The 15373-nt window shown below is 39.3% G+C and overlaps 1 protein-coding gene and 1 non-coding gene across 5 annotated transcripts in view; both read right to left on the bottom strand.

The window, feature by feature from the left end:
* Positions 1–15373, bottom strand: part of DIAPH3 (diaphanous related formin 3) — a 556480-nt gene that overhangs the window by 38750 nt on the left and 502357 nt on the right. The window lies entirely within an intron of this gene.
* LOC127492224 (U4atac minor spliceosomal RNA) lies at positions 8604–8730 on the bottom strand. The gene has a single exon (XR_007921383.2). It is a non-coding gene; the product is annotated as a U4atac minor spliceosomal RNA (small nuclear RNA).

Raw genomic sequence — 15373 nt, 5'->3', positions numbered from 1 at the left:
TCTATTGAGCTGGTGCCGTGGCTCACTAGGCTAATCCTCCGCCTTGCAGCGCTGGCACACCAGGTTCTAGTCCCGGTCAGGGCACCGGATTCTGTCCCGGTTGCCCTCTTCCAGGCCAGCTCTCTGCTGTGGCCATGGAGTGCAGTGGAGGATGGCCCAAGTGCTTGGGCCCTGCACCCCATGGGATACCAGGATAAGTACCTGGCTCCTGCCATCGGATCAGCGCGGTGCGCCGGCCGAAGCGCGCTGGCTGCGGCGGCCATTGGAGGGTGAACCAATGGCAAAGGAAGACCTTTCTCTCTCTCTCTCTCACTGTCCACTCTTCCTGTCAAAAAATAAAAAAAGTCTATTGAATATTTTAGGCTGTGATATCAGTAACCAATAATCAACCTCAACAGTACTAAAAAATTCTTTGAATGGAATTAACCAAACTAAAATGAAATAGGGGACTGGCAAAATTGTGGAGAATTGTGTATGATCCCCCAACCTCCACAGAAGGTGATAGGAATCCAGAGTCTCTTCCTATGTCAGGGTTCAGGGTTCATTCTAAGAACAAGTGCATGAAGTTGATACACTGTGATTTCGGTCTAGTTTACTACAAAAGAAGACTTCTGGCACACTTCCTAGTAGAAAAATTGAAAGTTATAAGAGCAAAAAGTTTGGTATTACATTGCAGAAAAGTATAATTTCATACTTTCTGAAGCTAGATTTGTTTCTTAGTTGGATTCTTTAACAGCCTAAGAAAAGTAACTGAAAACATTATAAACCAGCTAATTTTTATAGCTTCTAAAATGCTTGATAGTTAAAATAAATAAGGCTCTTGGGATGCCTACATTTCTGCTTAATAAAGTAAATTAGCCTTAACATAGCTTCTTAGTGAACATATGACTTCAGTAAATGCTTGCTTTGTTCCCCATTCTTGGGAAAACATTATTGAAAAACAAAAACAAAGTAAAAAAATGTTACAGTTCTAGAATGAAACAAAGTTGTTTAGTCATCGGAAACATCTGGTCCTGATTTCTTAATTATTGAGAGGGCCCTGAAATATAAATATTCACAGGTTCAAAAGAGTGCTGCCAAATAGGTTATCAAGCAAAAAATACACAACCACCTGGATAACAAAATCCATCTGTCTAAATGAATTTAGTTGAAAATAATTTTTTAGACTTGTTAGTAAAACCCTCATGCAAAATTTATTTGATTGAATAATTTACTAAGAATATTTCCATGAGCATTATAATGTTCTACGGTTGATAAAAATGAAAACATGAATCATCTTTCTCACTGATCCACTGCCATAGCTACTAGTGACCAGTTTGTAGGGTGCCAGTTAGGTTTCATCGTACAGGTGGTTTCTACTTGAAAAACAGGATTCCTGTAGATAAAATGTGGCCAGTGCAATTAAATACACACTTCACAGTGAAAAGAAATAAGACTAAAAATTCCAAAGTGTAGCTGATATTTACTTGAAGGTAAGCATAAATGGATTCTTTCAAGATGTGCACTGTGTTGTTCTCCCCTTTCCCCAATACCGGAACTCAGGTGCTGGCTAGGATGAGGGAAGCCACAGTGGGCAATATCTAACCTGTATTCTGTCCCCTGGAACTGGTGTATTCACAAATTGATAGAGGCAGAGGAATCTTTCTTTCAAATATTTAAGTTATAGGGAGGAAGTATTAATGAGATAATATAACATATGTAAAGCACAAATCATACAACCTCATACAGAAAAGTCACTAAAAACAGTTTCCCCAGATGGCCATTGGTCCCTTCTCCTAAGTATCAGAAAACTACAACAGCAAAGTTCCTAACAAAGAAGAGAGATCTATAGTCAGGCAAAGGATCTGCTGATACTGTCAATACACAGCCAAATTGGATTCATGTCTTCAATACTGCAATGTGCACTTTCCTCTCTCTGAATACTAAAAGACTTCCTTAAAGTCTGTACTAAGACTTTGACCAGCATAAGAGTGTTCAACAAAATGACATTAAGTGATAGAACAAAATGACCCTTATGCAAAAAAGAATGACAATTCAAGTTGAGTCAAGCAATTAAAAAGATATGCACTGGTACCCTGTCTTCTAATCTAATGGTATGAAGAAAAATGTCTTTTAAAAAATTCTTCATTCTACCACCAAAACCTATCAATGTGGTTATCTTTAAAAATAAAACATATCAGCTAAGACATATATTCTCATTTCTGAAACAAAGGAAAACAATAGTTTACTAAATCCTTGCTTAAGAATCCAGATAGGTAAGGATTCACCTTTCAAAATGATTTGCATTTTAACTGCACCCATTTCCATTGACTACTTTCTTTTCAGATGAGATGGGTAGCCTGATCTTATGCTTTTGTGCAGAAATCAATCAAGATAATCAGCTAACAATCAACATGGCATGAAACTGAAATTAATAATCACAATAATCCAAAACAGCTCAATGAAATGCATATTACCTGGACTGATTTTTGAACATTAAACTACATATGGTTATTAATGGTACAATATTGGAATACAAAATTTAGGGCCATCTAAAAACCTGTCAGTTGCTATGATTCCCATATGAGAACATGTAAAGTTATTTCTTAGAGACAATGCTATGTTCTTTTATGTCACAAACTGGTTACCATGACAGGGAGGACAAACGCCTGCTATACAGTACTATGCATCTCATTACAGTGTGTTCATTCATATTTATAATACAGTCTGTGATGTCGATGCAATCATTTTAGATCTCACTGTTATTTCAAACAAATCTATAACGGAGCAAAAGGCAGGATGTTGACAGGCGTTAATGTGGGTTTTGTGCTGTTTACAATTGCTTTCTAATCTACTAAATGGCTGTGAAAATTGATGCACTGTTAGGAGTGTTTTTGTATACTAACAGAGATAAAGAATTGTGCTGCTGTAATCTCTGTAAAGCTAAATTGAATTTTCTATGGTGCTTTTTGTTTTCCCTATTTGTGATTAAGTAGGCTCCCAAATTTATGTAAATCATTAATAAAGAAACCAAAAACATCATTTTGTTAACCGAAATGTATTTGCTTCTACTTTCATAAAGAAAGTCTAAGTAAATTTGTGATTCTATCATAGTTACTTATAAAATAAACTTAATTATATTTGAAATGAATTAAGGAATCATATTCCCAAGAGATCTGGATTATCCCATTCCAAACTCTGAATCATTTAAATTGACTAGGAACTTAATACTGAGGGCTATATAATTTAATGATCGTTGTAAAAATTCAGACACTTCAATATGAATATCAATGATAATACTTCATCAAACTATCTTATATGCTGATAATAATATAGGGGAGACTGCACAAAGCTTTTTCAAATAAGGGACTGAGACTCATATAATGGCATATATAATTATTTCATATAATTTATTTAAAGATCACTACATCAGACATTGTATGGATGGCCATTAGTCATTAGAGTGACCAGGAGACTGCATTGACTCTCTGGCTGCAACAGATGGCACATGTATGATTGTAAACATATGACAGATCTAAGAATCATTCTTCCTCTTGGTGAATCTGATTCCATTGAAATAACCCAGAATCCAAGGACTGGAGTCTGGGTTTTCACTTGAAAGCAAGCTGTGAAAAAAAGATCTCTTATTGCCAAAGGAAAGCAGAAAAAGTGCTCAGGATGTTTAAAAACAACTCTTAACTCATTCAAATAGTTATTGGCTATTTGTGTATTGTCCAAATGGTTTTATGTCTCCAAGAAAGGGGTTAGAAATAGTAGATAATTATGCTTTCATTCTAAGATGTGAACTGTACTTGAAAACAATAGTTGCTTCTACATAAAATTTTGCTTACAAGTAAATAATGACCCTGGTCTTGTTTTTTTCCCTTACTATTATTTTAAGTTCTAGTATGCAAAGAAAGTTATATATTAGTAAAAGTAAAGTGCTTGTGGAAGTTCATAAAATTCATCAGCCCAAATGTTCATAAACCAAAGAATACTTAACAATCACCGGAATAGGAGCAATATCCTTCCAAACATCTGAAGTCTTCCTTCTCAAAATTATCAACATATTTCATGTTTTATTATTTTCTGCACTACAGTTTTTTACACTGACATTTATAAAGTGCTTCATTAAGAAAATTAAATAATTAGTTGTCTGATTATAAATTCACTCTAAGCTTAATATGGGGTTTTTAAGTCTTTTTCTGTCTTGAGTCTGATTCCCTGCGATAAACTGGTCTTCTCAAGGACTTAAGATTACTTAAAATGATGTCTTTCTAATGAAGGAATACAAGATGATTTCACTCCACAAAACAACTAATAAAAAGAGGGGAAAGAAAACAAATGAAACCCCCATGATAACAAGCTACTTTTGGAAGTCACTGCTACCACACAAAGCAGTTGCTAAAACCACTTGAATATGAAAATCATATGTAACAACACTAAAGATAACAAAACACTTGCAAAAACCTTTTTCATCTCTCCCTTTAAAATCTCTGTTGCACAAACAGAGCAAATGTTCAGGAAAAAAAAGTTGCTAAATTAGTACAAGGATAACTACTGTAATTGGATATCTTGAGAAAAGGAATAGCACAATAAGCTACATTCCTGCTTCCAAAAAAAAAGGGTAAATAAGCAATATTCTTATTTCTTTAAATCAGCTTGAAGTGATTTATGTTCTATAAATAACAAATATAATTTGGCAAAGATTAACAAATCTATAATTAGGATGGTATGGGGTAGTGGGCCTCAATGGGTGCTCACAGGTGTTCCCTGAGGCAAAATTAGAAAAACAATAATTCCTAAGGTTAAATTAGTACAAATTTAATATTATGTCTTTTTTTCCTGTTTTGAGTGTTAAAACACACTCATTAGGAATGAAATATTTAAAAGAAAGGGTCACTCTTCCTATCCACTCATTCATTCAAATGTTATTTATTGAATTCCTGTTATGGGTCAAGCTTAGCTCTAGAAAAGTAGACAAAAAAACTGAAAACTTCCCTTACCTCATGGAGCTTATACTCTGGGGAAAAGCAGCAGGTGGCTCATGAAAGACAAACAAGAACTATAAATGCATAGTATGTCAGAGGGTGGTATGTCAGAGGGTATCAATAGAATGGAGAAAAAGGCGAGGTCAACATGTGGAGGGTTAGATTGATATTTTACAGAGAATGGTCAGAACAAGCATCTTTCATAAAGTCAAAGTGGAATAGAGATCTACAGAAATAGATGGAGTAGGCATACTTGCATATTTTTCATGGGTAAAATGTCCCAAGTACAAAGACTTAAGTGTTCTAGTTCTAGGAATAGTAAGATGACTGGGACAGCTGATGTGTAGTGAGCCAGGGTAGGAACAGCAGAGATGAAGTCAGAGAGATGATGGGGATGGCTGGTTTGTACGTGCGGATTTCCTATTCCACCAGGGCTTTTGGGAAGACTCACCTAATCTCATCTACACTTAACTGACTGAACCATTTTTTTAAAGCTTATTTTATTTATTTGAAAAGAAGAAAGAGAGAGAGAGAGCCGGTGCCGCGGCTCAATAGGCTAATCCTCTGCCTAGCGGCGCTGGCATACCAGGTTCTAGTCCCGGTCGGGGCACGGGATTCTGTCCCGGTTGCCCCTCTTCCAGGCCAGCTCTCTGCTGTGGCCTGGGAGTGCAGTGGAGGATGGCCCAAGTGCGTGGTGTGCCGGCTGCAGCGGCCATTGGAGGGTGAACCAAGGGCAAAAGGAAGACCTTTCTCTCTCTGTCTCACTGTCCACTCTGCCTGTAAAAAGAGAGAGAGAGAAAATATCATCCATCCATTACCCTCATCAATTGGCTGCAACAACCAGGTCTGGGCCAGGCCAGCCCAAGCACTTGCGCTATCTTCTGCTGCTTTTCCCAGGTCAGTAGCAGGGACCTGGATCAGAAAAGGAACAGCCCAGGACTCAAAATGATGCTCCACTATGGGATGGCAGTATTGTAAGCAGCAGCTTTACCCTCTACAACAATGCTGGTCCCTCTTGTCTACACTTGAAGCAGCACACCTAGTAGTATTCAGAACAAACTGAGGACATGGTAGAAGAAAGGAGTCAGTTAAAAGGTGATTTCCAATAATCCAGGTAAAAGATGATACAATTTTATCAATTTAAGAGAACCAGCCAGGGGCTAAGCATTGTGGCTCAAGGGATTAAGCTGTCGCTTGGAATGTGCACATCCCATATGGGAGTGCCTAGTTCAAGTCCTGACTACACTCCCTCTAATGCAGCTTTCTGCCAATGCACCTGGGAGGCAGCAGGTGATGGGTTAAGTACTTGACTCCCTGTCACTGACACTGGAGACCCCAGTAGAGTTCCTGGCTATGGGCCTTGGACTGATTCAGTCCTGGCTGTTGTGGTCATTTGGAGTGTGGACAAGCAGATAGAAGATCTCTCTTTCATTGTCTCTCCTTTTCTCTCTCATTCTACCTTTCATTTAAATAAATCATCCCCCCCCCCCCAAAAAAAATAAAAAGGTCCAAAGAAAATGTGAGATGTTGATTCAACAACAATCATTTTAATAATGACTTCCAAATTTATTTCCCTGAGACCCACTCTTTTCAGCAACTGGTTTTAATGTCAGGACATTATTAGAAAGTACTTTCAGTAATTCACTCTATCTTTGCAGTTGGATTTTCTCCAGGACATCCTCACAGCTCTGGGACTTTGAACAGTTTGGAATCGGAGCCCATTGGGTAAGACTGGTAGTTAGTTACCATACATGCTTATGGCAGCTGAATTAGAATAATGGCCTTATTTGGATTTTCTAATCTAATCTTTCAGTCACTCTCTTCCCCCAATTCATGGTATATTCTTATTACCCTTGGGGCCACATAGCTCACTCCTTTCATTCCTGTGATGGTCTCACTGCTCTAAACACACACACTCCCTCTCTGTCAACTTTAAATGCGCACATTTTCCAGGGAACTCCTCTATCTCCACGGCTTCAGGCTTAGACTTTAGACTTTACACCTCTATACTGTTTTGCAAGCCTCAGTTTCTTTTTCTTTTTTTTTTTAATTTATTTATTTGAAAGTCAGAGTTACACAGACGAAAGGCAGAGAGAGAGAGAGAGAGAGAGAGTGAGTGTCTTCCATCTGATGGTTCACTCCTCAATTGGCCGCAACGGCTGGAGCTGTGCCGATCCAAAGCCAGGAGCCAGGAGCCTCCTCCAGGTCTCCCAAGCGGGTGCAGGGGCCCCAGAACTTGGGCCATCTTCTACTGCTTTCCAAGGCCATAGCAGAGAGCTGAATTGGAAGAGGAGCAGCCAGGACTAAAACCGGCACCCATATGGGATGCCGGCGCTTCAAGCCAGGCGTTAACCCACTGAGCCACAGCGCAGGCCCCAACAAGCCTCAGTTTCTATCTGTGTATAACCTGTTTCCTTCTTCAATTCCCCATGCCTAGACACACAATTACTTTCTACAGCAAAAAACTGTGCTTCTTTTTTTATATTTCCCTTGTTAGTGATACCACTTTCCCATTTCACCCATTATTTATCTTATCACAGGGAAAGATCAAGGGAGAGAAAACAGCAATTGTCATAACAGCCCATCTCACTACAGTGTCTAATTGCCCTCTTCCCTTTTATCCAGTAATTACTGAGCTGGAAACATTTTTAAGAGTAGCCAGCCATTTCTCTGGCAATGGTTTCCTATTCAGGAGAACCCTGGGATAGAGAGATGCATGTCTGCATGAAACCATGCACATTCGGGCACCCATAAATTCCTTTATTAGGCCGCTAGGCTTATTTCTGCAAACAAGGGTCCCCAAAGAATACCATGTTGGAGATATATCAGAGAACTCACCTAATATTCCATGTTCCTTCCACATTTCCTAGATCCTTCTGCAATTACGTTGGGGCCATGTGACCAGCTCTGGTCTGTACTATAAATTTAAATGATATGTGGTCACATTTAGGGCAAGGTGGTTAAGAGTCCAAGTAACCCCTCTACTCCTCTTCGCCTGCTACAGCGAAGGCAGAGGAGACCCTGGCCTTCCATAGAATGTAATTATATGATGCAGATGGATTGCTTGTCCAATATTGGACTTCATGAGAAAGAGAAAAAAAAATCTTTATTATATTGAGTCTTTGAGATTCTATGATTTATCCACTATGATCATAAATCTTAATTATCTTTTTTTTTTTTTTTTTTTTTTTTTTTTTTTTTTTTCTGACAGGCAGAGTGGACAGTGAGAGAGAGAGACAGAGAGAGAAAGGTCTTCCTTTTGCCGTTGGTTCACCCTCCAATGGCCGCCGCTGCAGCCGGCGCACCGCGCTGATCCTGGCAGGAGCCAGGAGCCAGGTGCTTTTTCCTGGTCTCCCATGGGGTGCAGGGCCCAAGCACCTGGGCCATCCTCCACTGCACTCCCTGGCCATAGCAGAGAGCTGGCCTGGAAGAGGGGCAACCGGGACAGAATCCGGCGCCCCAACCGGGACTAGAACCCGGTGTGCCGGCGCCGCAAGGTGGAGGATTAGCCTATTGAGCCACGGCGCCGGCTCAAATCTTAATTATCTTGACTAATAAAGATTGCTTGGGTATCTTTGTTAAAACAATTATAAATGGCAAATTTTTTTTTTTTTGGAAAAAGGGAGGTTTATTTTTTCCAAAAATTGCACCGAGCTAAAACCGAAGTTTTAGCTGATACGAACGTGTTGTTCAGGCGTTAGCAGTACTGCCCTCACTATGCGTTCATTGGACAGTAACGCAACCCCAAGAAAAGGATGGTTATAAATGTCAAACTTTAGTTCTCTTGATATTCTAAAATTTATCAAAAAATCTTCATTTCTATTAATTACTACTTCTAGTACCATTTTTTTTTAAGATTTATTTATTTGAAAGTCAGAGTTATATAGAGAGAAAAGGAGAGGCAAAGAAAGAGAGAGAGAAGTCTTCCATTCACTGATCTACTCCCCAACTAGCTGCAACGCCTGGAGCTGTGCCAATCTGAAGCCAGGAGCCAGGAGCTTCTTCCGGGTCTCCCACACGGGTTCAGGGGCCCAAGGACTTGGGCCATCTTCCACTTTCCCAGGCCATACCTGAAAGCTAGATTGGAAGTGGAGTAGCCAGGTCTCGAACTAGCACCCATATGGGAAGCCAGCACTGCAGGCGGCAGCCTAACCCACTATGCTACAGTGCCGGCGCCTCTAGTACCATCTTTAAGATAACTAATTCAGAAGTTCATTTACTTAATAAAGAAAGTTACCCAGTAAGTTCAAAGAATACTTATCTTTTATGTTTGTATGTGGGGATTTGGTAAGTAAGTTAACACTGATACACACACACACACACACACACACATATGTGTATATATATATATCCTGTGTATATATATACACACACATATATATACATATATCTACACACATATATCTACATGTATACATACATATTTAGGGTGTATTTTGAGGGTACCTCAGCATGTTCACGGGCAATGGAATTAAAAATTTTTGGTGTAAAAATTTTGAATTCCATGCAGTTTTTTCATAATATGCATTTAAAATGTATTTTCACAAACTTTTTGAAGACCTTCATATGCATCGAAAACCAAAACTTTTTGCACCAAAATAAACTTACCTTTTAATTTCATTTCCCAACAACTTTTTGGAGTATCCTCATGTGTATATTTTAAAGTGTTCTCTCTCAGTTCTTGAGTTTATATACATAAAAAAACCACACCATACATTTAGAAACTGTTCTTGCCCTTCTGCTAATTTTAATTGCTTTATCCCGAGAGACTGTGGTTAATGGTTTAACTTCTTGAGTCCCTCCACCCATATGGGTGGGGGAAGCTCCTGGCTTCAGTCTGGTCCAGTCCTGGCTATTGTGGACATTTAAGTAGACCAACTGATGTAAGATGTCTTTCTCTTTGTCACTGTGCCTTTCAAATGAATAAAAAACAAACAATTGCCTTATTCTGTTGAGGTGCCTTGAGTATAGCAGATCCACAGACACTAAATGTTTATAATATACATATAATAAAGACCTGTGTCCCTCACTCTGCTTTTCTTGTTATTTTAACTACAGGTAATCTCAGAAATCCTTGCTTTCCCTATAGTCAGAGTCAGGTGCCCCTCCAGAGACACTCATGACACTTTAGCATGGGGATGCGAACAGTTGTTACATTATACACCATAAATACCTCTTTATCTCCTTTCCCAGAGCCTAAGTTTGTCTTGGTCTCTCTGTATCCCTAGTACTTAGTACAGGTCCAAGTTTATAGATAAAGCACAATAAATATTTGTTCATTCACTGAGTGAATGGATTGAGAAAAAAAAAATTTCTGAAATTTTTAGCTCATTCAAGATAACCTTGAAAGCATGGCTTCCAGTTATGGGGGTTACAAAACTTTTTCCTAGGGAAAGGGCTCATAACTTTAATCAGATTCTCAAAGGAATGTGGATATCCTTCAGAAAGGTTAAAAGCCATTTCTGTGAAGTCCCATGCACACATACACGTAGAGACTGAATGACCGTCATTCAGTGCCTTCTTGTCCACTTCCACATTTACCTGCTCCCCTGCACAGATTCACAAGGTCTTTCCTGAGGATGCACACCAATTTATTGACTCTTTCCTACTGGAAAGTTTAGCGTTCTCTAAAACCTCTGATATTTGACTGAGTACTGCCTTTCTCCAGATTATTTGTAAAAGTGTTAAGTAAGCCTAGAGCTAATGTCAATCCCTGAAGAAACCTATTCCTTACACTCCTCAACCTTTTCTCACCGTTTGTTTTCCTTTTTTAAGATAGTTCCTTTACCATGATTAAACCTTTCATCCAACACAAAGAATGAGAACTCACAATTTATTTTCCAACTGACTGTAAGATTATATTTTCCATACATTTGGACAGGAAGATGATATGTAACAGCCAGGCATTCTCATTTTTAAAATCTTCATTTGTCAGCTCAGGAAATGCCTTATCTTTCTAATGACTTGATATCTTCCCATTGCTTAACATATGATGAATATATAATATAATGAATACATAATATAATAAAGAATGCACTACTTATCACTGAAAAATATGTCTTTAATTGAGAAACTGAATGTGGTTATTTTCAATCTTTAAGAAAATATAAGGAATTTGAAAATGAATAATTGTATTGATCTCCCTGCTGGTTATTACATCCACAAAATGTAAAGCTAATATTTAAAATATTTTGTTAACAGAGCTTGATCATGTCCTAGAGATTAGGGGAAAAGGGCTTCTTAAAGCCAAGCTCAAAACAAACACACCCTCCCTGGCCTTTCACACTGTGTATGCAGAGACAGATTTTCAAAGGCATTATATGACTTTATCAGTCAATTTCTCTTATTAAGCATTCTTTTTTTTTTTTTAAATTAACAAATGTAGATAAACCAAAGTGAATTTTTAGGCCTTGAGTTTTTTCTTCCTTACTATGGCACATACCCATCATAAAAGTAAACAGTAATACTTCTCTCTGGACAAACTTCAAGAAATCTATTAAGGCTTTACATGATTTGATACCCTTTGTTGGTACCCTTTGCTGACTTAATCTCCTAGTCTCACAATTAATTCCTCCACAGCCTTGATGTTTATTTGGTTTATTTATTTGAAAGGCAGAGAGAGAAGGAGAGAAAGTTCTTCTATCTGCTTATTCACCCCCAAATGTCTGCAACAGCTGGAGTTGATTGAAGCTAAAGACAGGAGACAGGAACTCAATCCATGTCCTCTATATGCCGGCGGGGACCCAACTACTTCAGTCACCACCTGCTGCATCCCAGGGTGCATATGAGCAGGAATCTGGAATCAGGAACAGAGCCGAGACTTGAATCCAGGCACTCTGATGTAGAATGTGGGTATCCCATGTATTATCTTAACCACTGTGCAAAATGCCTCCCTTTGCTGTTATTTAAAAATATGATAACACAGCCGGCGCCGCGGCTCAATAGGCTAATCCTCCACTTAGCGGCGCTGGCATACCAGGTTCTAGTCCCGGTCGGGGTGCCGGATTCTGTCTCGGTTGCCCCTCTTCCAGGCCAGCTCTCTGCTATGGCCAGGGAGTGCAGTGGAGGATGGTCCAAGTGCTTGGGCCCTGCACCCCATGGGAGACCAGGAGAAGCACCTGGCTTCTGCCTTTGGATCAGCGCGGTGTGCCGGCCGCAGTGTGTCGGCCGTGGCGGCCATTGAGGGGTGAACCAATGGCAAAGGAAGACCTTTCTCTCTGTCTCTCTCTCTCTGTCCACTCTGCCTGTCAAAAAAAAAAAAAAAAAAAAAACACACGATTGCCTTAAATCTCTGCCTATAAAAGCCTTCCTCACCCATCTGTAAGGCTTACTCCCTCCCTAGTCTGCTACCTGTCTACCTTCAAGTACTTCCCCATGGAGAAGCATTGTGTCCTCTGTTCATTTAAGACCAAATACTACCTCATGCCTCCTATGACCAGTATTTGGAACTCTCTATCCACTTTCCCAATTTCTAAAAAAAAAAATATTGCTTCTGATTCCTGTCCTCTTTCTTTGCCTTCTGGTATTCTAATTATATGTACATAAATCTGATCTGTCCAATATGGTAGCCAGAGCCACATGTGACTACAGAGCCTGTGAAATGGGGAATCAAAATCGAGATGTGGTGAAGTGACAAATATACTTGGATTTCAAAGACTTTGCTTGGATAAACATAAGCAAATTACCTGATTAATAAATATCTTATTATATGTTGAAATGATACTTAAATATATTTGGTTAAATAAAACAAATTAAAGTTAGTTTCATCTGTTTAAGTTACCTATGTGTGCACATTGTAAATGTTTTGGACAATGCTGTGTTAAACCTTTTTTTTATATTTCATTGCTATTATATATTTTTTCTTTTTTTTTTTTTTTTTTTTTTTTTTTTTTTTTTTGACAGGCAGAGTGGACAGTGAGAGAGAGACAGAGAGAGAAAGGTCTTCCTTTGCCGCTGGTTCACCCTCCAATGGCCGCCGCTGCAGCCGGCGCACCGCGCTGATCCTGGCAGGAGCCAGGAGCCAGATGCTTTTCCTGGTCTCCCATGGGGTGCAGGGCCCAAGCACCTGGGCCATCCTCCACTGCACTCCCTGGCCATAGCAGAGAGCTGGCCTGGAAGAGGGGCAACCGGGACAGAATCCGGCGCCCCAACCGGGACTAGAACCCGGTGTGCCGGCGCCGCAAGGTGGAGGATTAGCCTATTGAGCCACGGCGCCGGCTCTATATATATTTTTTCTATATACAGTATTTCTCCCTCCCCTCCCTGCTGTGCTTCTGATCAGCTACTTTCGATGGATCTTCCACTTCAAAAAGCATCCATGCTTTTTTGCTTGTCTAAACTGCCAATTTATCCATCATTAAGTTCTTAACTTTATATTCTATACTTTTTAGTTCTAGAATTTTCATTTAATTCTCCTTGTAGATTTAAATTCTCTTGTAAAACACTGTCTTTTCATCTACTTAATCTTTCTTTTCCTTTATTTTATGAAATATATTCATCTCAGAGATCTCTTCTCGTAAGGCTAGTTTCTGATCATCTACAGCCTTACTTTATGTGTGTATATTCACATATCCAACCTCTTGGCATGCCTAGAAATGCTTTAGTAAAATCTAGAGTGTGTACATTCTAAGAAACAGCATACAAAAGCCTACGAGGCCTTAGACAATACCATCATCTACTGCAGCATGCACTTTCCTATCCTGAAGAAAAGGTCAGTAACTCCTTACTTTAATCCAATCAGGAACCAAGCCAAAGCTACACTTAATGGCAGTTTTAGTAAGGCTCAGTCTTCTTTGATTTGCTGCATTTCCCAGGACGTGACCTTGAGGGTTTTCCTTAGATTACTAGGCAGGTTGTCATTTCCTTACCAACAGGAGACTTCCTGCTAAGACTTGTAGTCTCCTGCGCAACCTCTCATTGTCAAACCTCCAGAACTTAGCGAACTGTCTTTTGGCCAGTCCAGTCTCACATGGCTGCCAAAACTTGGCTGGTTTCACAGTCCAAAAGCTCCCTGCCTGGGGCCAATTCCAGAATCTCAGCCTAGATCTAATCTTGGCAGCTGCCCATATCATCATGCTTGAAGGTCAACTCCTCTCCAAAATTTTAGTTCCTCTGGTCCTCAGTGCTGCCATAGTTCTCAGATGGGTTTTGTATTTTATCTAGTAGCCCAGTGGCTCCTGGCAGGAGCATTGGATCTCCTACCAGCTCAACTCCGCCACAGAAGCACAAGCTTGCCTTAGTAGTTTTTCTTAGTAGGATTCACCATCTAATATATTGTATATCTTATTTACTTAGCTTATTATTTTTTCTTCAATAGAATGTGACCTGTAGGAGGTTTGGGGATTTTGTTATTTTTTCCCCCACAGATGCACCCTCAGTTTTTAAAATATGTGGAAAGAATGAAAAGATGCCTTCAATGGCCACTACACTGGTAAGATTAGAGAAGCCCGAAAAACTGCAATTGTTTTTCAGTCAAGAAAATAGAAAATCTATTCTGCCACCATTTACCAGGCCCTTACTATGCGCCAGTGAGTTAGGGAGTGGATGTTCAAAGGTGAACACAGTGGAAGGCGTTTAGCATGCGGGTGAAGCTGTTAGTTAAGATGCTGGTGACCCATATAAGATTCCCTGGTTTCAATACCAGTCTACAGATCCTGACTCTAGCTTCCTGCTAATGTGGACACTGGGAGGCACAGGTAATGGCTCAAGTAATTGGACTCCTGCCACCCATATGCGAAATGTGGATTGAGTTTCAAACTAATAGCTTTGGCCCCATTGCAGGAAGCTCTCTTATGATCTCTCCACCTTTCTAAATAAAAATAAATGAATATAGAGAATCTTTCTTACTCAAAAGAAGCAGACCAGCAAAAATCAGGGATTAAAAGCAAAAGGTACCTACCATCTATATTCATAACAGGAGAGCAGCAATGGAGCTTAAAACACAAAAGAACCCTAATCAACAACAAATCCCCTCAAAAGTTCCAGTGGGAAGTTTTTATTCCTTCCATCATGCCTGCTCAGAACAGTGTGCCCATTTTTCTAAGAATGCCTTTAGGGCCTGAAGCGCTTTGTTTTCAATGTAGGCAAAAATTTTTCCCCTTAAAAGTAGATCTGACTTTAGAAACAACACAAGCTCTTTAGAGTGAGGTTTGATTAAAAAGAAAAAAAGGAATCTTATAAAATCACCTCAGATCAATGAGGGGAAACTATAAAGTAAAAAGGGGACTTGTGTATTTTTAAAACTGGCTCTGAAGGCACTTTCAAGAAATGAAATTTTATCAGTATAAAAATGTTGTTGAAATAGTATTTTAGTGTTTTCTTCATTATTTTAGTCCTATACGGAAGCATAATTTTCAGAGTATACAATGTCCACCAAATAGCAAGCATTAAAGAATATGGAAAAG

The sequence above is a fragment of the Oryctolagus cuniculus genome, chromosome 9, assembly GCF_964237555.1.
Source record: "Oryctolagus cuniculus chromosome 9, mOryCun1.1, whole genome shotgun sequence".
In the NCBI taxonomy this organism is placed as follows: domain Eukaryota; kingdom Metazoa; phylum Chordata; class Mammalia; order Lagomorpha; family Leporidae; genus Oryctolagus; species Oryctolagus cuniculus.
This window is presented reverse-complemented; position numbering and strand designations above follow the sequence as displayed.